This window comes from Mesoplodon bidens (assembly GCF_964165515.1).
Source record: "Mesoplodon bidens genome assembly, chromosome: 12".
In the NCBI taxonomy this organism is placed as follows: domain Eukaryota; kingdom Metazoa; phylum Chordata; class Mammalia; order Artiodactyla; family Ziphiidae; genus Mesoplodon; species Mesoplodon bidens.
In genome coordinates this window covers 46,113,950-46,138,397 of record NC_138168.1, presented here as the reverse complement: position 1 = coordinate 46,138,397, position 24,448 = coordinate 46,113,950, and the positions used below count along the sequence as shown (strand labels likewise).

The 24,448-nt window shown below is 38.5% G+C and overlaps 1 protein-coding gene across 4 annotated transcripts in view; it reads left to right on the top strand.

The window, feature by feature from the left end:
* The window catches only part of REV3L (REV3 like, DNA directed polymerase zeta catalytic subunit), a 247,878-nt gene that overhangs the window by 34,233 nt on the left and 189,197 nt on the right, over positions 1-24,448 (top strand). For 3 of the 4 annotated variants that reach the window (XM_081251232.1, XM_081251233.1, XM_081251234.1), the window contains 2 exons: positions 19,979-20,070; positions 22,175-22,277. The gene's annotated coding sequence lies outside the window, so the exon portion shown is untranslated. Of the gene's footprint in view, positions 1-19,978; positions 20,071-20,764; positions 22,278-24,448 lie in introns of those variants that run through there. The other variant, XM_081251236.1, reaches the window with a different exon arrangement.

Below are 24,448 nucleotides of genomic sequence, written 5' to 3'. Positions count from 1 at the left end.
AGGATGTAATAGAAAACATGAAATAATTTGGAAACAAGTAAAGTAGAAACATTAAGAAGTTTTAAAAATCATATATAACTTCTAGAGCTGAAAATGCATTATTTGAAATAAAAAATTTTTAATTTCTTTAGAAGGGCATTACAGCAGCAGATTATACACTGTGGAAGATCAGTGAACCTAAAAAATGGACAATGGGAATTATACAACCTGAAGCACTGGGGAGAAATAAAAGAAGGACAGAGCCCTAGTGAAGTGTGGAACAACATCAAGGAGTGTAATTCAGAAGTAGAAGGAAGAGTGTGGCAGGAAAAAAATATTTGAAGAAATGATGATTGAAATGTTCCCACAGTAGATGAGAACCCTTAAGCCATAGATTGAAGAAATTCAATAAACCCCGAGAGGGATAAACACAAGATCATCACACCAAGGAACATCATAATTAAGTTGCCATAAACCAATGATAAAGAGAAAATCTTAAAAGCAGCCAGAGGAAAAAAAGATATATTACATAGAGGGGAACAGAAATAAGAATGATTACCAATTTTTCATCAGAAACAAAGCAAGCCAGAAGACAAGTGTTGAAAGAAAACAAACATGCAAATAAATAAACATCATCAACTTAGAATTCTTTATGCAGAAAATGTAACCTTGAAAATGAAAACAAAAGAAAGACCCTTTCTGGACGTGTTAGCAAGTGGGAAAGTCTACCTGCTGGGTTATAGTCTGCTTCTGAGTGGACTTGACTGCTCTGTGGGACCCAAGTGAATCTGTAGGTTTGTTTCTGTTTTTTTAAAAATTAATTAATTATTTTATTTTATTTTTGGCTGTGTTGGGTCTTCGTTGCTGTGCGCAGGCTTTCTCTAGTTGCAGCGAGCGGGGGCTACTCTTCCTTGCCGTGCGTGGGCTTCTTCTTGGTGGAGCATGGGCTCTAGGCACACAGGCTCAGTAGTTGTGGCTCGCAGGCTCCAGAGCGCAGGCTCAGTAGTTGCGGCGCACAGGCTTAGTTGCTCCACGGCATGTGGGATCTTCCCGGACCAGGGCTCGAACCCGTGTGCCCTGCATTGGCAGGTGGATTCTTAACCACTGCGGCACCAGGGAAGTCCCTCTGCTTTTTATTTTTAAGCTGTGCCGCACAGCTTGTGGGATCTTAGTTCCTCTACCAGGGATTGAACCCTGGCCCTTGGCAGTGAGGGTGATGAGTCCTAACCACTGGACCGCCAGGGAATTCCAGAACCTGTAGGTTTGACTGCAGAAGGGGGTTGAATATAAATGTTGCCAGCACTTCATGGCTGCTCTTTACTGGTACTGGCCACTTGCCAGATTCTGCTCCCTCAGATCACAGTCTTCTGAAAAGAAGAGTCATCTGGGACCTACCAGGCTGCACTGAATTGATCTGGTTGTGCCTTAGACACACACACACACACACACACATACACACATACACACATAATGATTGATTGCTTAGAATGAGTTCCTCTAGGATTACCATTTTTTCTCTAAATTAGTTTTTTCTTTAAATTTAACCTTCAGTTTTGAGTCACTTAGTTGGCTGCTGCATCAAGTGATTCTTTGGTTTTATAGGTTGCCTCCCAGTGATGCCCGATGGGATCAGCACAGCCCCAGGTGTCAGTTGCTAATGCCTATAAAATACTACCACCAGCACCCCCCCAACAAAGGAGAATCATTTAAGAGTTCTTTGGAATTCATCTTCAAAAGTAGCCAAAGAATTAAAGTGACAGGCTATCCCAGAAAATCTTTTGCAGTTAGTGAAATTAGGGTATAACTAAGAACATTCAGGATACTACACACACAGTTTAGGTGATCTTGGTGTAGTGGTGGGACAGCAGTAATTATAAAATGAAAGTAACTAACATGTACATGCTCTGTTGGGGGAGACTAAAGGAAAAGAGGTGTTCAGCCTAGAAAAACATTTCTCAGTGGATTTCCTATGAAGTTAATGTGTCTTGGGTTTAACTTTGAAACAAATTAAAGAATTTAAAAACTGAAAAAAAAAAAAAAGACCCTTTCTGACAAACAAAAGTGAGAGTATATGTCACCAACAGACCTGGACTACAAAAAATGGTAAAGAAAATTCTTCAGTCTGAAGAAAATAATACCAGATGGAAAATTGAATACACACAAAGGAATGAACATTGGAAATGGTATACATATGGATAAATATAAAATAAATTTTAGGGAATTCTCTGGTGGTCCAGTGGTTAGGACTCTGTGCTTTCACTGCTGGGGGCTGGGTTCAATCCCTGGTCAGGGAACTAAGAGCCCACAAGATGTGTGGTGCAGCCAAAAAATAAAATAAATTAAAAAAAGATTATTAACTATTTAAAACAAAAATAATCACAATGTACTGTGGGTGTATAAAACATATGCAGAAGTAAAATGACAACAAAAACACAGAGGATTGGAAGGAAGAAATGGAAGTATACTATTGTAAGGTGAATAGTATTGATATAATATTATTTGAAGGTAGACTGTGGTAAGTTAAAGACATGTGTTTTACCCTAAAGTAACCCTTAAAAAGCTAAAACAGAGGCATAACTAATAAACAATAGAGAAGATAGAATGATTTAAAAATACTCAAATATCCCAAAAGAAGGCAGGAAAAGGAGAAAAAAGAACTTAAAACAGATGGGATAAATAGAAAACAAAGAGCAAGAGAGCGGACTTAAATCAACCATATCGATAATTATAGTAGCTGTAAATGGACTAAGCACATCAATTAAAAGGCAGAGAAGGGCTTCCCTGGTGGCGCAGTGGTTGAGAGTCTGCCTGCCGATGCAGGGGGCACGGGTTCATGCCCCGGTCCGGGAAGATCCCACATGCCGCGGAGCGGCTGGGCCCGTGAGCCATGGCCGCTGAGCCTGTGCATCCAGAGCCTGTGCTCCGCAACAGGAGAGGTCACAACAGCGAGAGGCCCGGGTACCGCAAAAAAAAAAAAAAAAAAAAAAAAAAAAAAAAGGCAGAGAAATCTCACTGGAAAATAAAGCAAGACCTAACTGTATACTGTCTATGAGAAATACATTTTAAACATATAGATTAAAAGTAAAAGGATTGAAAAATATAGACAATATAAACACTAATTATAAGAAAACTGAAATGGCTATATTAATATTAAAGTATACTTTAGGTCAAAGAATATTACCAAAAATAAAGAGGGATGTTTCATAATAATAAAAGAGTCAATCATCAGAAAGATATATAACAATTCTAAATATGCATTTACTTAATAATAGAGCTTCAAAATACAAGAAGTAAAAACTAACAAAACCAAAGGGAGATATAGACAAATTCACACTAACAGAGATTTCTACTCCTGTTTGACTGACAAAATAATTGATAGAACAGATAGAAAATCTGCAAAGATAAACATGACTTTTATAATACAATCAACCAACTTAGTCTAATTAACATATGTAGAATGCCCTATCTGAAAACTTCAGGATATGCATTTCTTTTCAAGTGCACACAGAACATTCACCAAGAAAGATTATTTGCTGGGCCGTAGAGCAAGTCTCAAAAAAATTAAAATGAAATTATAAAAATATGGTTTCTGACCATAAAATAGAATTAAATTAGAAGTCAATATAAACATGTGCAAAATCCCCAAATATCTCGAAGTTAACATATTTTTAAATAGCCCATAGGTCAAAGAAGAAATTACAAGAAAGTATTTTGAACTGAATAATAATGAAAATACAACATATCAAAATTTGTACAATGCACATAAAGCAGTGCTTAGAGTGAAATTTATAGCAGATCATTTTTGATTAGTGACCATAAAAAATAAGTATAAATACTTGAATGTCTGAATTGAATTAAAAAAAAATTTAAATAGCAAGCTATTGAAAGATATGAGAGTTCAAAAGGAATTGATACACACCTTTTTTTCCCACAGTATATTTCTCTTAAAGTATACGAGAGTCCCACAATACCTCTAAATGAAAAGAAATGCCTATAGAGACCCAACTGAAGCTAAAAGTATATTTTAAATTATGTCTGTACAATAGAATTGATGAAATAGATTTTAAAGTTTTAGTCAGCATGACTAATACTCCCACATCATTTTCCAGTTACGTTCTCATAAAAACAGAGTCATACTTTCAGCAAATATTTATTGATCATTTCCTATGTTTCAGGAATATACCAGGAATATGGGAGGGAAGTAAAAAGGAAAAAAAGTCTCATCCACTCATGGATTTTGCTTGGGATGGGGGCAGACAGACTATAAACAACAATTAACAGGTGAAAATACATAGTATTTCACCACATGGAATAAGTGAAAAATAGAGCAAGGAAGGTGGGGTGGGGGAGGGGCAGCTGCCATTTTAAAGAGTGGACAGGAAAGGCCTTATTGAGAAGGTGGTGTTTGAGGAAAGATCAAAAGAAAGTAAGGGAACGAACCATGGAACAATCTGGTACAAGTGGTATGAGTGTGCCTGGTGTTGGAGGGAAGATGAAGAGGTCCCTGCGGCTCGTGCAGGAAGAGCCCAGGGAGAAAAGCAGAAGATTGAGTTAGAGGGTAAGGGGAGGCCGAGGGCAGGGAAGACCAAGTAGGGTCTTGAAAGCCTTGGAAGGGACTTTAGCTTTTACCCTCAGTGAGATGTGAAGCCTCTGGAGGGTTTTGTGCAAAGGAGCAGCAAGATTTTGGATTTTCACAGAAGCATTCTGGCTGTTGAGGTGAGTACAGATCGAAGGGGAGCAAGGGCTGAAAGAAGGAGACCACTCAGGAGGCTACTGCGAGAATCCAGGAAGAGCGCTGAGAGCTGCTTCCACCAAAGTGGTGGCAGTTCATGCGAATGCGAATGAGCCAGTAGAGAAGGTGGGAACGATGATGCAGGAGAGAGGGGAAGGTTCCGGGTTCACTGTCTTTGAGTAGGGGGGAAGGCATAGGATCTAGTGCACAAGCCGCAGAGATACAGAGCTTGATAAGTTTCATTCCAAGGAAGGAAGGCAGAGAATATGCACAGATACTGGCAGGTGACTGTGCTGGTGGCCAGGGGATCTGTGGATATTCTTCTCTGATTACTCCTATTTCTCAGTGAAATAGGACACAAGGGCTGAAAAGGAAAGAGGGAAGGAGGTATTGGTGGCTTGAGGAGGAGAAGGTATGAAACAGTGGATTAGGAGAGTAAGAGAATGAATAGTTTGGATTTGCCATGGTTGGTCTTCACAACCCACGATACATTTGAAACAGTTCTCTAAACATTTTGCTCCTGAATCTATGTACATGAAGAAAGCATAATTTTGAAGCCAAGTAATTACCAATGTCTATCTATCTTTATTATCCATATTCTATTCTGGAGAGAGAAAGAAAATTCTGCCTGCTAGGAAGGGTAGATGTGCCTAGGAAATGTATAGCTCAGTGTGAATGAAATGTTGGCAGATTTGTAGCTTTCTTATGTTTTTGCAGAAACTAGATTGAGGTTCTCTGTTTTGAATTCCTTCTTTATTACAAGACTTCCTTCAAAAGAGATTCAGCACATTATAAATTTAAATGCAGTTATTATTATGTGTATTTCCCATTTACCTGTACTCTAAAATTATAGCTGAAGTAAAAACTTAAGGTTAATGTCATAGAGGGAAAATATACTTATTTAAGAGGCTGGAATGTTAGAATTTTTTCCAAAAAGACCATGAATTTTCTAATGACCAACTGATGTGGAAAGCTTAGAAAAGATAAGTGAGTTTTTTTCATAGCCTGCAGATACCAGCTAATAAAATCATCTGAAATAAATAAGGGTGCAAGTTGTGTCATAAACATGCCAAAATTATAAATTTATAAAACCTCTGATGAGGTGGCAAGGAGACTAATTATCATTTTATATTTCTTCTATTGATGCAACTCAGGAAAATAGCAAAGCAAGCTTGGTATTATACAAGACATGAGCAGTGTGTTGGTTCTCCTAAAACATCTTCTCCTAAAACTCTGTATTTGAGAAAAAAAGAATTCATACCTAAATTACCACATTATTGGACTACACTTACATATATTTTTCCAGAATCTAAACCTTTTGTAAATGTCTCATCATCCCAAATGCCCCTAATTCGGGATCTCTACGTGTCGATATTCCAAGATGGGTACCTCCTGCACCCCCAGCATGTTGATCCAAAGAACAGGTGTCTTTACAACAGATACATTTTAAAATGATGTTGTAATGGGTTTTCCCTTTTTATGTGGGGGGATGGCAGATTATTATTTAAGAAGATTAGGCCACTTCCTGGAATAATTGCTGCTCATGTGTGGGAATAAGATTTTTAAAAAATCATTAGGAATATTTAAAGCCAACTGAAGACTCAATACACTCTACCTTTTGGTGTGAATGAGGCAAAATTAACCAAATTAACTTGCTGGTTCTTAAGCAAACATTCTGGGTTCTAAATATGCTGTTCCAATTACTCTTTTGTTTTTTAAATTTTTGGCTGCCTTGGGTCTTCGTTGCTGCGCGCCAGCTTTCTCTAGTTGCTGAGAGCAGGGGCAACTCTTCATTGCGGTGCGCAGGCTTCTCATTGCGGTGGCTTCTCTTGATGCGGAGCTCGGGCTCTAGGCGCGCAGGCTTCAGCAATTGCGGCATGCGAGCTGAGTAGTTGTGGCTCACAGGCTCTAGAGCGCAGGCTTAGTAGTTGTGGCGCACAGGCTTAGCTGCTCCCTGGCATGTGGTATCTTCCTGGACCAGGGCTCGAACCTGTGTCCCCTGCATTGGCAGGTGGATTCTTAACCACTTCGCCACCAGGGAAGTCCCTCCAATTACTCTCAAAGACAGGGGAATGTAGTTACAATTCCTCAGCAGAACTATTTATTCTGCTTAGTTCAAGTTTTGGTTTTAAATGTCTTTAGGCAATTTTTCACTCTTGGGCAAGGGCTGTCCAGCCATTCTCAGGTAGGTTTGACTTTTTCCAGATGGGCAGTTTTAAAAATATTGGTTGAAAATGAGTAATACAAATGTTCAGATTAGATCCAACCCATGATCACGAGGGCCTTTGGTTCTGTGGATGTACTGAGGGAAGCTTGTCCTCTGAAGCTGCTTCTCTGTAGGTTAAGAATGCATACCAAAGCAACCTGATTTAAAGAAGCACTACATTACTAATGCTTGAAATATTATGGGGGGGAGGGACCCAGATTTTAACATAAAAAAATTGGAAAGGGCTATTCATATTTTCAGCCCATGTTACCACTTGAAGTAACAAGAATTTTTATAGCTCACTGAAATGCTTTATTATTTATCCTAAATTTGTCTTTTCATTCCTTCACAGAAAGGAAATGTAACAAATAAGAAAAAATTTCAGTCATAATGCCCCGATATAAAAATTCCTCATAAATAAGTTTTAAAAAATAATTGCTGAACTGAGCATCTTGTTTTATTCATAGCTTTTAATCATCTCAGCAATTCTTGCCCCTCATTTGCACACATAATTGAAGGTTGGCTGTGCTACACTCCAAATTTCATTCTGCTTCCATCAACCATGTTCAGACTTCCAAAGTTTCTCAGGTTTAAATTTCCTTGCTATCTGATAATAGTGCATCTATTTTGTGTGAAAGAGGAGAGAGCGTGCCTTATGTTGATTATTTAAATACATGTCTAATCCTAAAGCCTTATGTGCATCATTGATATCAAACAGAAGCTATAAAACCTGGGGAAACTTAGAGCCAGCCCAAGTAAGCCCTCTTTGTTTGGAGCTTGTTAGCTCTTCCTCAGGAAAATGGAGTCTGTGTTGGCCTCTGCCTCTGTGTCTGAGAACACTCTGTCCACATGCCTAATGGGGTGCCATTACAGACCACTACCATCACTCTCAGCTTCTCCAGGGTAGGCGCTCACCTTACTTACTTGCCCATCATCTAAGTACCTATTCAGTACTTACAGATATTAAATACTGAATACATCTTTGTCAAACTGATAAATAATTCCATAAGACAAGGTGTCTGAACTTGACGACCTTAAAGTTTCTTTTCTGATCTAAAATTCTACGATTTCTATTTGTCTCAACCTCTACCTATAGATTTTAAGAAATCCTAAGGATGTTTACTTAATGAGTAATATACAGAAGTTGCCAATTGGTCATTAATGAGGTGTTAATCCTTTTCCTGCATTATTTTAGTGATTTAAGACCCAGAGTGAAGTAAAATCCTGTTAATAGTTATTCTAGATCAGTGCTGTCCAATAAAAATAAAATACAAGCCAAAAAATACAAACCACAAATGTAATTTAAAATGTTCTGGTAGCCATTTTAAAACAATGAAAAGAAACTGGCTTAAATTAATTTTAATATATTATTTAACGCCGTATGTCCAAAAATATTGTTTCAACATGTAATTAATATAATTGATATTTTACATTTTTGGTGTGTGTGTTAAGTCTTCAAAATCCAGTGTGTATTTTACACTTGTGCATCTCAAAATGTGTATTTTACACATTTCAAGTGCATATGTGGCTAGTTAGTGGCTGTTCTTTTGACAACACAGTGTTACAGCCTGTTGTTCAAGTGCTCTATGGACCAGGAGCTTGTTAGAAATTCAAATCCTTGGAATCAGAATCTGCATCTTAACAAGTACTCCAGGTAATCTGTATGGACATTAAATTTGAGGAGGGAGTATACAAATTCTTTTTCCAGTGAGACTTTATTTTGGATATTTTTATAACTTTCTCTTTTCTTTTTTTGTTTTGGGCCACACCGTGTGGCCTGAGGGATCTAGTTCCCCTAGCAGGAACCCATGCCCCTTGCAATGGAAGTGTGTGTCTTCACTACTGGACTGCCAGGGAAGTTCCCCACGTTTCTAATTTGTATAAATTTTTCATGTGTCATGCTTCCTGGGTTTCCCACTCCCCATTTTTAAAATAACTTGCTTTTTATTCTAGTTATAAAAGCATAACCTGTTTATATAGAAAAATTAGAAATTAATTTTTCTATAAAATAAACTTTTTCTATTAAAAAAAATCACTTGTCATCCTACCAACCAGAGATAACTACTGATGACATTTTGGGTGTTTATCCTGCCAGTCTATAAAATGTTGTTTATTTCTTAATTATATAATACACAAATTCTTATAATTAAAACAATAACATGTAAAATGAGGTGCCCTCAACTACTTCCTCAAATGCAGTCCCCTCCTGATCCATTCACCAGGTGAAGGACATTTGGGTTGTTTCCAGTTTTTGGCGATTATAAAGTTGCTATAAACATTGGCTTTCAGGTTTTGGGGTAAATATGTGGGAATGAGATTGCTATTAGAAAACCTTTTTAAAGGCTGCATTTCAGAATTTGAAGGTATATGAATATATATTCACTTATGCGTTCAATTAATGAATATTGAATACTTATGCTGTATTAGGCAATGAGAATATAGCGAACGTAGTGTTGGTCAGCATTGGTCCCAATCCTCATAGAATTTGTTTTTAATCAAATCCCTATTAATAGACATTTAAATTATTTCCAATTCCCCTATCATAAACAATGAGTTTTAAAATTTCAATTCAGTCATCTGCTGTTTACCCAAAATTTTCCTTGGAGTTTTCAAGGGAAAAAATGAGCAACTAGGCAGTTAGTCTTGGTTGAGAGAGTCACCCGACTCTAACCACAGCACTGGTTAGAGGTGGGTGGGAGGTGGGAGGGTAGAATCTAACCTCAGGTAGCTGTTGCAGGTTAATTCTAGGTTAATGTGGAGAACCTGGGATCATCCTTCATCTTCCTAGGCCAGTGGTTTTCAAACCTTAGTGAATACCAGGATCACCTGGAGGGCTTGTTAAAACAGAGATTCCTGGACCCCACTTTTGATTCAGTAAGTCTGAGATGGGCTCATTAATTTGCATTTTTAACAAGTTCCCAGGGACATATTTTGAGACTGCCCTAGGCTATTTCTGGGAGTTTCTGAGCCTGGTATCTTAAATTTGGACTCTCCATCAGTGGTTAGGAATTCAGAGATCTAGAAGTAGCTATCTTTGAAGTTACTGGAGAAGTTATTAATGCAGACAAAATGTCTGTGGGCCTAGAGGCTCCTTTGTAGGATCACCTGACAACTCCAGTTCCTTGAATTTCATTTCTTTTCCTCTTGACTACTATATCTTCACGCAGATTTTACCGAGTTACGCTGGTTGGCAGGGGAGCTTGTTCTCTGGCACTCTCAGTCCCATCAGTAGGCAGGAAGGGACTTCAGTTGAAGGGTTCTTCCAGAGCCGTGCCTTAATATCAAGCTCCAGAGTTTCCTCATCTGGGTTAGAGATGACTGGGTTTCTAGCTGCAGGAGCCTAGTGATAATGGCAAGGCATTTACCTGAGACTTCAGAAGGGCTGAGACGAGACATGCTTACCCTGGATTTGGGGGGATCTTGAGGATATGAGCTAGCTCTGGGAGCTGCAGGGCCCAGGTCCCCCAGGCAGAGGAACCACAGTTCTAAGAGTTGCTGGTAAGTGTAAAGCTAACTCAGAGAAGGCTTTTTGGTTTTCTTCCCTTAGCTGGTTTGGTGGGCAAGTTCAAATGAGGGATATGTGGGTTCATTCCCCTCATAGTGGTTTTTTTTTTTTTTTAAGTTTTAACTGAGTCTTAAGGTTTTTGGTTTTTGTTTTTTTTTGTTTGTTTTAAGACGTTGGGGGTAGGAGTTTATTAATTTATTTATTTTTGCTGTGTTTGGTCTTCGTTTCTGTGCGAGGGCTTTCTCTAGTTGTGGCAAGCGGGGTCCACTCTTCATCGCGGTGCGCGGGCCTCTCACTATCGCGGCCTCTCTTGTTGCAGAGCACAGGCTCCAGACGCGCAGGCTCAGTAGTTGTGGCTCACGGGCCTAGTTGCTCCACAGCATGTGGGATCCTTCCAGACCAGGGCTCGAACCTATGTCCCCTGCATTAGCAGGCAGATTCTCAACCGCTGCGCCACCAGGGAAGCCCCCACCCCCTCATAGTGGTTTGAACCCAGTTTGAATCCAGCCACTCACTAACTCCATTGCTAACTAGTTCTTGGAAATTTTCCTCATCTGTAAAATGAGGACAGCACCCCCCTCCCTCAGAGTTACTATGAGGACTAATACAGTAACATATGTAAAGCACCTTGTTAGCTCAGTACTCGACTCGACACACAGCAGGACCCTCTTTATCTTCTGGGAGCGTGGGTCAGAGTGAAGCTGTGGCACATCATGCTGTGGGACCTTCAGCGGACTCATCACGAAGGATGTTTGATTTTCTCTGTCTGTAAGGGTACTGGCATTACTACCTCTGGAAAATGAGTCTAGCTATAGCATTGGGGGCCTGCTGTCAAGTCACTCACAAGCATACACGTTCTCTAGAGAGGAGGTAAGACTGGAGCCTATAATAGCTGCCAGGATAAGAGCCTGGAAGAGTAGGAATGTAAGGTCAATTTGGAAGACTGAGAGTATAGGTTGGCATGACAAAACTGTGCTTTCATTTGTCATTCCTAGATACTCTAAAAGGTTAATACTACTTGTAAGTTCACTATATACATTATTCCAACAACCTGACTTATTTGCAGTTTAGTACCTACGTTTATATTCCAATTTTATGTTTTACTAGTCAGGAACCTTTTCCTGTTGTCTTAGGCATATCTCAGCCAGTGAAAATAATTTCCCCCCTTGTCAGAAACTTACTCAAAGAATAAAATAACCGGAAGCCTGCTTTTAAAAAAGTCTGTGAAATGAAAACTTTGGATACAACAGAGTATTTGTGAAGGTGTTTTTTTTTTAAAAATAAAAAGTCCTTAAAAAAAAAAAAGGATAAAAACAAACTCCACTGGCAGAGGAAACAGTAAATCATTTCAGAATGGAATGTACAGAGTGCACTCCCATCCCCACACTCCTGCTGTCCTCTCTGAGGTCCTGCTACTTTTGTTGAAGACGCTTCGTGGATGTGACTCTTCATTACAGTCTTCTGACTGTGCTCCCAGATCTCCCATACTTAGTGGAAGGGAAGATGGCTGGTGCTGTTCCCTAGGACTTCAAATGCTTCAAAGGAAGCATTTTCTCACTGAAATGATGTTAAAAATGGTGTTTGGGTTCCCTTAACTGTGAACTAGATAAATTACTGAGAGCTAGCCTGAAAAGCTAATAGCCATTTCAAGATTGTTTCTATGAGAAACACATTTGTAGGTCCAAAAATTGGCTAACGACCAACAAACATTTGAAACACAATCTGTTATAGATGGGAAATGACTATTTTTAAAAAATTGATTTATACAACTTTTTTCAAGTGTGCAGTAAGCCACAGCATTTCTTGAGTCCCTGAACATGTTGCATTAACAAATGTAGTATAGTACCTGTACTAACATATCACTGAAAGTTCAGACATAACTTGAGGGTTTGTCATACTATTTGCTCTACTTTTGTGTATGTTTGACATTTTTGTAATAAAAATAACATTTATTTGAAATTCTTTCAAATAAAAATACTGCATTTCATTAAAAAAAACCCTTTCAAACATAAATTTCAAAAATCCTCAGGGGATCAACCTAGGGCAAAATTGTGAGGCAATATAAGAACACCTAATAAGAAGTAAAAACTTGAATTTTGAATTGAATCCATAATATAGACAGCAAATCAGCTATCAAAATGTTGAAAACATTTGAAATAATGGACCTATTTTCAAGCCTCCAAATCTCCTATCAATGTTGTTTATAATTAAGAATCTTTCAAATGCCTAAGTAAAAAAAGAAAAAACATTGCAATTGATGTAAAAAAGGAAAATGAAATTCATCTTTCAGTATATTTATCTCTTTAAGATGTAGCTTGATAAAAGTCTACTAGACTTCCTAAAATATAATTTTATTAAATTCAGAGTTAAAACATTTACTCTTTAGATATCTACAGCCAACTAATAAATTTCGTATAACATCTTTCGTATCTTTTATAAACAAAGTATTTTAAAAACCTACAATGTCATGATGTAAAAGAGAGCAATAATTATAATAGACAAAATAATAAATGAAATATGATATGCCTTCTGCTATGTACCTATGAGTTATACCAAATAATCATTACAACAGATGTCCTTAGAGAACAAAGAGAATGAGAAAGTATAAAGGTAGAGGAAGGCATGGAAGATATTTTCTGTTATCATCTACTGTGTGGTCTTTCACTGCACTATTTTTTAAACAAAAAAAGGTTTCCGCCAGGGCAAGCCCCACTTCAAATGTCCCCTTACCCTCCTGACTAGAGAATAATGTGTTTGTGTAGTATATGATTTCATCAGACAAGGCTGTGAACACATGTGATTTATTCAATGATCCTATTCTGCTTCCTTTTAAAGATAAAGAATGCATTTAAGTCGATTGTGTATGAGACTGTGGTCATTCCTTAGAAGGCTCCATTCAAACAGAGAATAACATTACCTTATTTTAAAACGTTAAGAGTGTAGCCATTTCTTTGGTCTTCATTTTGTTTCCAGGCAATATCAATTAATACTTTCATTTATTTTAAAAGAGAAAAATATAAAACACAAGTAATTACTTTGAAATTGTTTTAATTTTCTTTGTATAAGCAAAACAGCCCCGTAAAACATTCACTTTTCAAAAATCTTTATATATAAACAACAGTGTAGGATGGAAGAAACGACTAAAAACAACACAGCCACCCACACAACAGCTCCTAACCGTAGGCCCCATCAGGGTGCAGCTCTCATGAAAATAAACTGCTCACATTCCCAGAACCACAATCCCCAGGGAGGAATCTTGTCCTCTTTAACTTGCTGGGTGGTAGAGCCCAGAGGAATTACTCAAAGTATGAAAATCCCAAAGCATGGTCACCTAGGGGGAAATGAGGATACAGATATGACTTGAGCATGATAATTATTTTCTTGTAGTAACAGTAAAGAAAACAACCTTAAGTGGTAAAGGCTGCATGAGTTCCAACTTCAACAGGTAGCTAACTGTGTATGTATTTTCCAGACACAGCATTTGTTAGCTAAGGCAGAACGCACAATGTATACTTGCCACTGTCTTTCAAATAATATTCTCTAAAGTATTCACATTTATTGATTATAGATACATGTAAGTGGTATTTAAAATAATAAAACATAGTAAACACCAGACATACTGTTCTAGGTACTTCATACAGTTTTTTTCACTTAATCCTCACAGTAACCCTATGAGGTAAGAACAATTATTATTCATGTTTTACCAAAAAAAAAAATCTAAGTCATACAGAAATTTAATTATTTGACCAAGATCACATAACTAGAATGCAAAACTAGGTACCTTGTCTCCAGAGCTCTTGCTTTAAATTTAGCTCCAGTTCTGTCTCATGAAATTGGATGTTTAACCCCACTATCACAGAACTATTCTTCCAAGACTATAAATTCTGTTTCTTCTCTGTGAACTTCCACCTCTTCCAATGAAAATGAATAATTGTTCATCTTCTGCCTCCCAGTTCACCTTCTGGTTTCACCTGCTTCCATGTACAATCTGGACCCCTAGTCACTTCAACTATGCCCCAAACTCCTCCCCAGGCCTCTCCTACGCAGTCAAACCAAGGTGGTCGCCTGCACTGGCTGTCTCGGTTCTTACCACTGCTCCCCAGCAGTGAAGCATTACTGCTGATCCAAGAAAAAGTCGTGCTGCCTGTTGGTAAGTGGGCCTCACTACTGATCAGCAGTCCTTTCACTGACACTGCACAGCATCCATAGCAGCTGTTCCAAACTTCTCCCAGGATTAAATCCCCAAATGCACCCGTCTAGCCCTTTGTAGATTATCTTACCATGGCTTTATTTAAAATTCATCCAAAGTAGGGTTGTCAAAATACAGGTTGCCTGGTGATATTTGAATTTCAAATAAATAAGGAAACATATTTTAGGATAAATGTGTCCCAAGTACTGCATTATAGAAATATTTAAATGGTATTTAAACTAATAAAAATAGCAAACTGTGTACCGAGAGCCTACCAAATATTGCATAGAACATACTTAATACTCAGAAGTTATTCACTGTTTACCTGAAGTTAAAATTTTACTGGGCATCCTGTATTTTAATTTGTTAAATCTAATTCAATCGAATCCCCCTCTTTCCACTCCCAGAAGTACCCTTCCTTTTTTCAAAGGTTAATTCTCTGAACTATGGTATTGATCTTTCCTCCTTACTTCACTTTCTTCTGTATCCTACATATCCCTTCCTTTCTACTTTCAAGCATGCTCTGGTCATTCCTACCATGGTATTCATGGTCCCAATTCTCCACCCCTGTGTGAACTCATGCCCTTTGCCATGTCACTTTGCAGTTTCTCTAAAAGGTGAATTCTATTTCCTGCCCCCTTGAATCTGGGCTTGGTCACACAACCTGCTCTGTCCAATATGAGGCAGAAGTGCCAGTGTGTCAGTTTGGAGTCTAGGCCTCAAGAAGCCTTGTATGTTTCTGCTTGCCCTCTTAAAACTCTTCTTCCAGGGCTTCCCTGGTGGCGCAGTGGTTGAGATTCTGCCTGCCGATGCAGGGGACACGGGTTCGTGCCCGGTCCGGGAAGATCCCACGTGCCGCAGAGCGGCTGGGCCCGTGAGCCATGGCCGCTGAGCCTGCGCTCCGCAACGGGAGGGGCCGCAACAGTGAGAGGCCGCGTACTGCAAAAAAAAAAAAAAAAAAAAGGAATCGTCTCCAGGCCCTCCTTACTTTATATTACTGTGTGTATTAGCCTCCTGATTCCCTGGTTTGCAGTCTCTGCCTGCCTATCCTCACTACCAAATCCTTCCTGTATAGCACTGCTAAATCAAGCCAATCATCATTTCCTGCTCAAAACTTTCTGACTCCCCAAAACATACTTGCCAACTCTAAACTCCTCAGTATTCAAACCCTTCCATAATCTGGTTCCAACCAACTTTTCTAGGCTTTCTTCCACTCCTTACATATACTGTCAACCAGTCTATACGCATAAAATTTCTTTAACTTAACCTTTTCTGCTCTTGTTGGTTTGGTTCCACTTTTTGGAATGCGTTTGCTGCATGTGTCTATCTATCCTACCCTACCTCCAAAGTCTAGTTAAACACCTGTCAGTGTTCCTAATCTTTTTTTTGTGTGTGTGGTACGCGGGCCTCTCATTGTTGTGGCCTCTGCCGTTGCGGAGCACAGGCTCCGGACGCGCAGGCTCAGCGGCCATGGCTCACGGGCCCAGCCGCTCCGCGGCATGTGGGATCTTCCCGGACCGGGGCATGAACCCGTGTCCCCTGCGTTGGCAGGTGGACTCTCAACCACTGCGCCACCAGGGAAGCCCCTCCTAATCTTTTAATCCATGAATCACATCCTAGGTTCTTTTGGTCATGTCTTCTTGTACCCCATACCCCTTAATTCCAGGTTAAGGATTTTCTATTTGAAGATTTTTAAAATTAATGTCTTGTTTGTATAAATACTTCATAAGAGTTGAACACATACTATCTTAAACTATCATTGTATACTTGTATTATTTGTTTTACCAGATTTTAAGAGCATTAAGGAGCTTTCTAATACTAATTAATTTTCTGTATTTCCCAGAAATTACTCTAGTGCCTTACACATAGTAGTGATGAGTATAATCTGTTGAACATATGAAAAAATGGATGTTTATAATATAGGGCTAGTGTTTGAAGTTGATCCCCTTTAGATAGCAGCCAGTGGCTGTGCCGGGAATTTCTGAACTGCTGGAATCGGGGTATAAATCTTGGTAGCTTGGAATTAGAAGGGGAGTCTAAACCAAAGATGATCAGGCTGTAGTCAAATGCCAGGAGGCCAGACACATGCATCAGGTAAAAAGATCCAAAGGTCAAACCTGAGATGAAATGTAGAGCAAAGGGTATGGAATCAGGCAAAGACAGTAGAAACAACAACAGTTTAAAACAGGTTGATGGGGATCTGGGATAGTGGACTTCATAGCACTTACCAAATCAAAATGAGTGGTTTGTTGGTAAAATGGAGTTGCCTAAGAATCAGAAGTTGGGCTGGCAGCTATTTATCATTTCTAGCAAAGAAACACATACATGGAAATAAATTTATAACAGCAAACACAGTAAAATATAAACAGGCCTGCTTTGAGGGGCAAATTTAATCTGAGCTCCATTTTCTTGCTTCTGCCCTGTCATCTTAATTTATTTCACACCTTTGCACAAGTTCACATCCAAGTTCTAATGTATTTTTTGATTCCTTTATATTATGGCTAAAGAAAAACATATTTTAAGAGATATAGTATCATAGTACTCAATACCAAATAGAAAAATTCAGAAAAAAATTTTTGCTATAGTTTTTAGACTTTTAATCTACCAATCAGTAAAGCTACAATAAGAAAACTGTACCTAATAACCACTGATTTTCCTGCACTGACTGTTCATGGACTGGAAAATTCCAAGAATATTTCACAAAGGTTTAAAAAAATTTTTTTAATGTAAATCAAAAAACAATCCTAATTATAAGAAATGCATATTTTATTATTGAGAGCTCTGAAGAATTTAATTCCTACAACCTACCTTGCCCTATAAACCATTTGTTTTGTTTGCCTGTCAATCTGTGAGGTTGGGGTTAGAAGCAAAAATGCACAGTGTTTCCTTGTACTAATTAGCAGCAAGCATTGTGGCAAAAACTAACGTCCACATGAAAAGCACAGCAAAATTCACTTTAAATCCTACTGTAAATATGCAAAAGTCCTCTGCATTTATTTTTATTGTAAGTTTTATTTTGAAATAAATGCTGAATAAAGTATACTTTTAAAACCTATATTATTCTTCCTGATATTACCGAGAGAAGGATAAACTCCCATATTAATTTCTTTAAAATTTAATATTTGGCAAGCAACATAGAAGAGTAGGAAGATCACTTACCAAGGAGCTACATTACCTGGGTTCCACTTACACTTGGGGTCTTAGGCAAGTTATTTATTCTAAGTCTCAATTTCCTCATCATAAAATCTAAAGACTTGGGCTTCCCTGGTGGCGCAGTGGTTGAGAGTCTGCCTGCCGATGCAGGGGACACGTGTTCGTGCCCCGGTCCGGGAAGATCCCACATGCCGCGGAGCGGCTGGGCCCGTGAGCCATGGCCGCTGAGCTTGTGTGTCTGGAGCCTGTGCTCCACAACAGGAGAGGCTACAACAGTGAGAGGCCCACGTACCGCAAAAAAAAAAAAAAAAAAAAAAATCTAAAGACTTGAATTAGTTCAGTGGTTCTTGCAAGGAAGATGAATTGGAACTGCCTGTGGACATTTCTGACTTGGTAGATGTGAGAAGGGAGGGCCTGGGTAACTGTGACTTTATAATATTTCATAAGTGATTCTGATGCATATTACTGGCTAAGAACCAATGGTCTAAATAATTTCTTGGGTCCTTTGCGATTATAAAACTCCACTTTTTACATCCAATCAATGGCCTTTTAACAGCTCCTAGCTTTCATCATTATTCTCTTCTTAATGAATAAGTGTATTTTAGGAAAGAGAGAAGCTGTAATTATTATTATTAATAATAATTTATTCTAAATTATGAATAGCTTACAGTTACTGAGTGCTTACCAGTTCTAAGGTATTAACTCATTTAAAATATGTAACTTAATCCTCACAATCACACTGTGAGGTAGGAACTAGTATTATCTGTATATTACAGATGGGAGAACTGAGGTACAGAAAGTAATTTGCCCAAAATCACAGAGCAGGTAACTAGGGAAATTGGGCCGGAGAGCCTGAACTCTTAACCAGTATGCTACGCTGCCATTCAATAAATGAACTATACGTACAAACATACCCATCCCTGTTCCCCATACACATAGCACTCCCTTCCCTGCTACTTTTGGGAGGAAAAGGGTGTGTTTTTAGAAATTTGTGGGATCAGAAATGATGGAAAGGGGAAGCTGGGAAAGGCAAGAATGAAATGACTTAAGTGAGCTGAGCCTAAGACCCCTGTCCTGAGTGACAACAACTAGAGACAACTTGGATTCACAAAGGCCTCTAAAAACGTTAATTACGTGTAGGAATGATTTCCCTTCCATTATCATTTCATTCCATAATGTTTAAGACATGTTCTTTTTGACTGATCAAATATTAATTTTAAAAACATTAGAAATTTACCTTATTGGATGGACTAGACCCAAAACCATAAAGTAAAACAGGAAAGTAAGTACAAAAGCCGAGTTAGAGAGTCAGAGAGAGGGTAATAATTGAAATGATCCAGCCTAATACTAATTTTTGGTATACAAAGAATTTATAACACTATACCTTGGCTTATGAAGTATGAGGTTCAGATGGTAGAGACTAATACATTATAAGGATAACCTTCTCTTCCCAACAGTATAGATAAAGAATAATCTAGCCGAGGTTGGTGGTCCTGAATTTACAGTGTTAAATGCCAATCTGCATAGCAGTGATTTTTTCTGTCTGGGTGCACTCAGCAATCCGGGAGCAGACACCCAGTCAGAGCTGTTGTTTTGTCAGGTAAGTGATATCAGGGCAACAGGGCAAAGGAGATGTGGTTCCTGGCAAGAGAGTGGTAATTTAAAATAGAACGCAGCAGGAGATGAAAGAAGTGAAGGCAGGAGAAGGCTGATAGGGAGAAAGAAGAGAAGTCTATGGACTGGAGGTCCCAAGTCAGAGAAACCTGAGAAGGGTGACAGGCTGCAGCGGAGTGAGGAAGAGTACTGGAAATGAGATGTTAGGGAACTGACAATGGCTGTACTGGGAGTAACTGAGTGACAGAGCTAGGATGAAAGTTCTGGCCACAGTCAAGTCTGCATTTATGAGGTTAGAGGTGAAACAGATTGGGTGTATGACAAATCCAGGATGTGGCAATAGAAGCGAGTGGGTGAAGATCACATCAAGGAACTCTGAGGCTGGTGCTGGGTGAGCTGTCTACTTGGGTGATGAATTCACTCAGGATGACGGGAGGAATGCAAGTAAAGAGGAAGCCGTAAGCCACGTGTCATAGTCATTAATAAATTAAGTCTTGCAAGGCTCGATAAGCTCAGTACAGGCGACTGGGTATTCGAAAAAGGTATCCTTCCCCCTTATCTATGAGTTTTCTTAAGACTAATCTTTGCTCTACTTTTTAGATTTGGCAAGAACCTCTGCTTCACAGTTTCATCTTAAGGAGAGGTCTTCTCTGCTAAAGTCGAATGGAAAATGAAATTACCTGCTAATTCAGGCAAGAAAAATCTCAGCTCCCTACTCTCATAAATTTGTGAAAATAAATGTTTTAAAAACAAATTACAACTCAGTTGCCCTAGTTCTGGTTTGAAAACATCTGGTGAGACCACTGGGTACAGTTTCCCACTACCCTTTTTTTTTCTTTAGGTATAAAAACACACATACAAAGGTTTCTTATAATCTTGAAAGAACAGGGTGGCATGCTATTTACTGACAGGCTGACCTTTACACAAAGAACCCCAACCTTCAACAAGCTGAAATTACTGTTACTGATGCCTTCAGAATATTGTCTTCTTCAGAAAGCATCATTTTTTTTTTTGAAAGCATTATGTTTTGTCCAAGTCATACAGAAGTGGCTATATCATGGACACCATTTGGTCACCAAATGGTGCAAGGCAGAGGGCAGGGGAAAATTATTTCTGCAGTACCAACTATAAGTCTGATACTGTGCAAGGAAAAATAGGAAATGTCAAATATGATTCCTAATGTCAAGAAACTTACAATTTACTTGTCAGTTACATAATACTTTAGCCCAGAGCTGTCTTACATTTTTTTGAATCACTCACAGCATCTAACACAGGACTTTACAGGTATCAACAAGAAGTTAATAAAAAGTTAAAACAGCAATACAAAATGTTTAGAATTAAGTAATAAAATACATGTTTAATATAAATGACCAAGAGAAGAGGTAACAGTTGAGCTTGTGTCATTGCAATCTATGAAAAATCTTGCTCCTATTCTAATTTTATATTTTTACTTTGAACATGTACTGACACAGGAAGGTCCCTATTCCTACTCATTGAAATCTTCAGGGAAGAAAAGAGCCAGGTCAGCTTTCCTTAGAGGAAGGAATTGGAGGTCAGGCTTATCCTGCAATAGGGCATCAAAAGTAACTGAGTCCTTACCCGCAACCTTTCTCAGATAGTCAAGGAAACCAGCCTTGAGCAATAGCTCTTTTAAGCATGCAAAACTATAGGTCAACCTGTTATTGAAACCCTTTCCCTCTTGGGTTCTTTAATTTTACATTATATTGTTATCCTTCCATTCACTTATCAAAAAATTATTGAGCACCTACTATATACCAGTGATGTGTTCCTATCTATTATTTCTGATCCCTTCACTACCTCTTCATTTTCTACCCTGCCACTCACACTTTCTCAGTCCTCAGGTCTATTCTTTTATATCTATCTATCTATCTACCTACCTATCTAGTCCTTCAGAAAGTGTACCAGTTCTCTGAGGTTCCCAGCCTTTAGGCTGATATCTCCCAACTTACATATCCAACACACAAGATGGAAGGTCTTTTTTTTATACAAACTATTCACCTTTTATTTATTTTTAATTTTTTATTGGAGTATAGTTGCTTTACAATGTTGTCTTAGTTTCTACTGCACAGCAAAGTGAATCAGCTGTACATATACATATATCCCCTTTTTTGGATTTCCTTCCCATTTAGGTCACAAGGTGGAAGGTCTTAAACATCCTGCTACTGCTACACCTCACTGATCATTCCTTCTAAGTCTTTCCTGCTGGCATCTCTTCCTCTAGGGAAGTACTAGGTTCTGAAATTTTTTCAACACTCTTTGTCTTTTCACTCTGTACTGTATCCTTACACAATTTCATCTCCCTCTCCGTCAATCGCCAAGTTTAAGAATGAATTTATTTCTATTCTCGCTCTTTCCATGCTTTAGGTCTTCATCAAGCCTGTTGCCCTTACTTTTATCCGGTAACTCCTCTTCCTCTTTAAATATTGCTTAAAGTCATCTTCTTCAAGAAAGTCTTTATTCTTCTCTCTAGGCTAAGTTGGACAGCTCTGCCATGTGACTTTATGTCACCCTGTCCTTTTCTTTTGAAGTATTTGTCATCTCAAATGATCTGTTTAATGGCTGTCTTGTCCACTAGACCAGGGGTCAGTAAACAACAGTCCATGGATCAAACCCAGTCCCCCCCGCCTGTTTTTTAAATAAAGTTTTATTGGAACCCAGACACTCTTTCCTATATGTATTGTTGATGATTGCTTCTGTGTTTCAATGGCAAAGTTGAGTAGTTGTGAGAGAGACCATATGGCCTGATAAGCCTACAATTTATCTGTCCCTTTACAGGAAATGTTTGCCAAACCCTGCACTAGACTATTAGCATGAAGGCTGAAATCATGCCTGTCATTCTCACTTCTATGTTCCCAGCACTGGATTATTGCAACCACAGGTAAGTGCTCTGGAAAAAAAGAAACACAGTACAATTAGAGTGTGTAACAGAGAACCATAATCAAATATATAGCTTGGGAAGGCTTCCCTGAGGAAGTGACCTTTGACCTGAAAGTTATTATTTATTTATTTTTAAAAGATCTCTCTTTAAAAAAAATAATTAATTAATTATTTTATTTTTGGCTGCATCGGGCCTTTGTGGCATGCGGGATCTTACTTCATTGCGGCATGCAGGATCTTTCTGCTGCGGCGCATGGGCTTCTCTCTAGCTGTGGCACCTGGGCTCCAGAGCACGTGGGCTCTCTAGTTGAGGTGCGTGGGCTCAGTAGTTGTGGTGCATGGGCTTAGTTTCCCCGAGGCATGTGGGATCTTAGTTCCCCAACCAGGGATCAAGCCCATGTTCCCTGCATTGGAAGGCAGATTCTTTACCACTGGACCACCAGGAAAGTCCCGACTTGAAATTTAAAGAATGAACTAACTGTGCAAAAAGAGGTGGAGAGAGGAAGAGCTAACCAGGCAGAAAGAATATCACATACAATTCTCTCTTCTTTGGAGAGAAAGAACATGGCATGTACTTGAAACTGATGTTCTTGTCAAATAATGAACAATAAAGTAAATTCCTTCAAAGTTAAGAGTAGGATCCAAAATGGAGCTAATCAGTGGGATATTTATAACAGTGTAAAATTTGAAACATTCTGTTATTGGCCGACAGTAGGAAAATGGAAAACTGTTGTATGTCCATGGCACAGCATATTATGTATCCATTAGAATAATTTATACGAAAAATTCTAATTTGCATGAGAAATGTTTCTGCTACAATGTAAAGTGAAAAAAACCAGGGGATTATTTCCACTGTGTAATATATTTATAGAAAAATTTTCTAGGAAAAAACGGGCTAAAATGTTAATCATGACTGCCTTTGGGTGGGATTGAGTGTCCTATATTTTCTTTATGGTTTTCCATAATTTCTTTCCTATGCATTTCAAACCTTTAAGATTGGAAAAATACATTTTATTGAGAAAATAAGGAAATATAAGTGTTGGTCTGTGACCTACACATCTGACAGTAAATAGTCTTTCCTGGTCCCTGGAGGGATGTAAAATTAGGATCAAAACCCAGGGGAGCTCACTGTCAATAACAAAAATTATTAGTGGATGTTTTCCTGGAATGTGATTTAAGCTGTGAATATGTAAGTGCAGTGGGGACTTTGGGGCCAGGGAAAACCAGCCTGAGATATGCTGCTCTACAGACACACTGCTTCTGAGATTTTGAATCTTGATTATTTAAACTGAGAATTTAATCTAATCTTACTCTATGTGTGTTTGGTTTCTTCCTGCCTAGTCATGATCCATCAGAAATGCCCCAATTAACAGTTCTGGACATGTAATTTAAATGAGGGTCCTGGAAAGCTCAATCATCAATTCTAATATTACTCTATTCTGAAAGCTTCTTTTTTGTTTCTCAAACATCATCTTTAATTTATAGGCTCAATGGTCTCTCCCTTAAAACTATTACTGCTAATTTATGGAAGTGGAAGAGTTGAGAGTTGTTTTTTCAAAGTGTTGCTTCTCCCTGTAACTGAGTAGATTAATTGGTTAAAAAGATAAGAACAGAGAGAAATTCAGCTCTCACCACAATGATTAATTTGACTTTCCTTTAGTTTCTTTTAAAAAGAGACATAAAACCCCATTCTTTTAGTCAAAAAATATTTTATCATTCAGGCAATACATATTTATGTGTCTACCTTATACCCAGACAGCTGCTATGAATAAATTGGGGAAAACCTGCATGAAGTCTTTTGAGAGTGAGGAGAGCTGATGGCAATTGCCTCCAGAGTTTGCCATACTTAATTAGGTCTTCCAAATCCCTTCTGGGAGGAAATGAGTTTCTTTACCATCATGGTTTCATAGAGGCCAGACACTGTATGAAGGATTGGGTAAAAATTTCCCTTAGAAAAGATCAACTACCATTTATATGCATGTGACACCTAAAACCCACTGATCCCCTTAAAACTTTCATCCCAAATGTTTGTTTCATCACCAAGGTAGGTGGTATTATTTTTCCGACAATGGAAAAAAGGTCACCATAATTCTGCTCTCCCAGGTATGAGAATTTTGAAATCTTTTTAACTCAACTCTGTATTTTGCTCTGCTTGAGGATCCATAGCAAAAA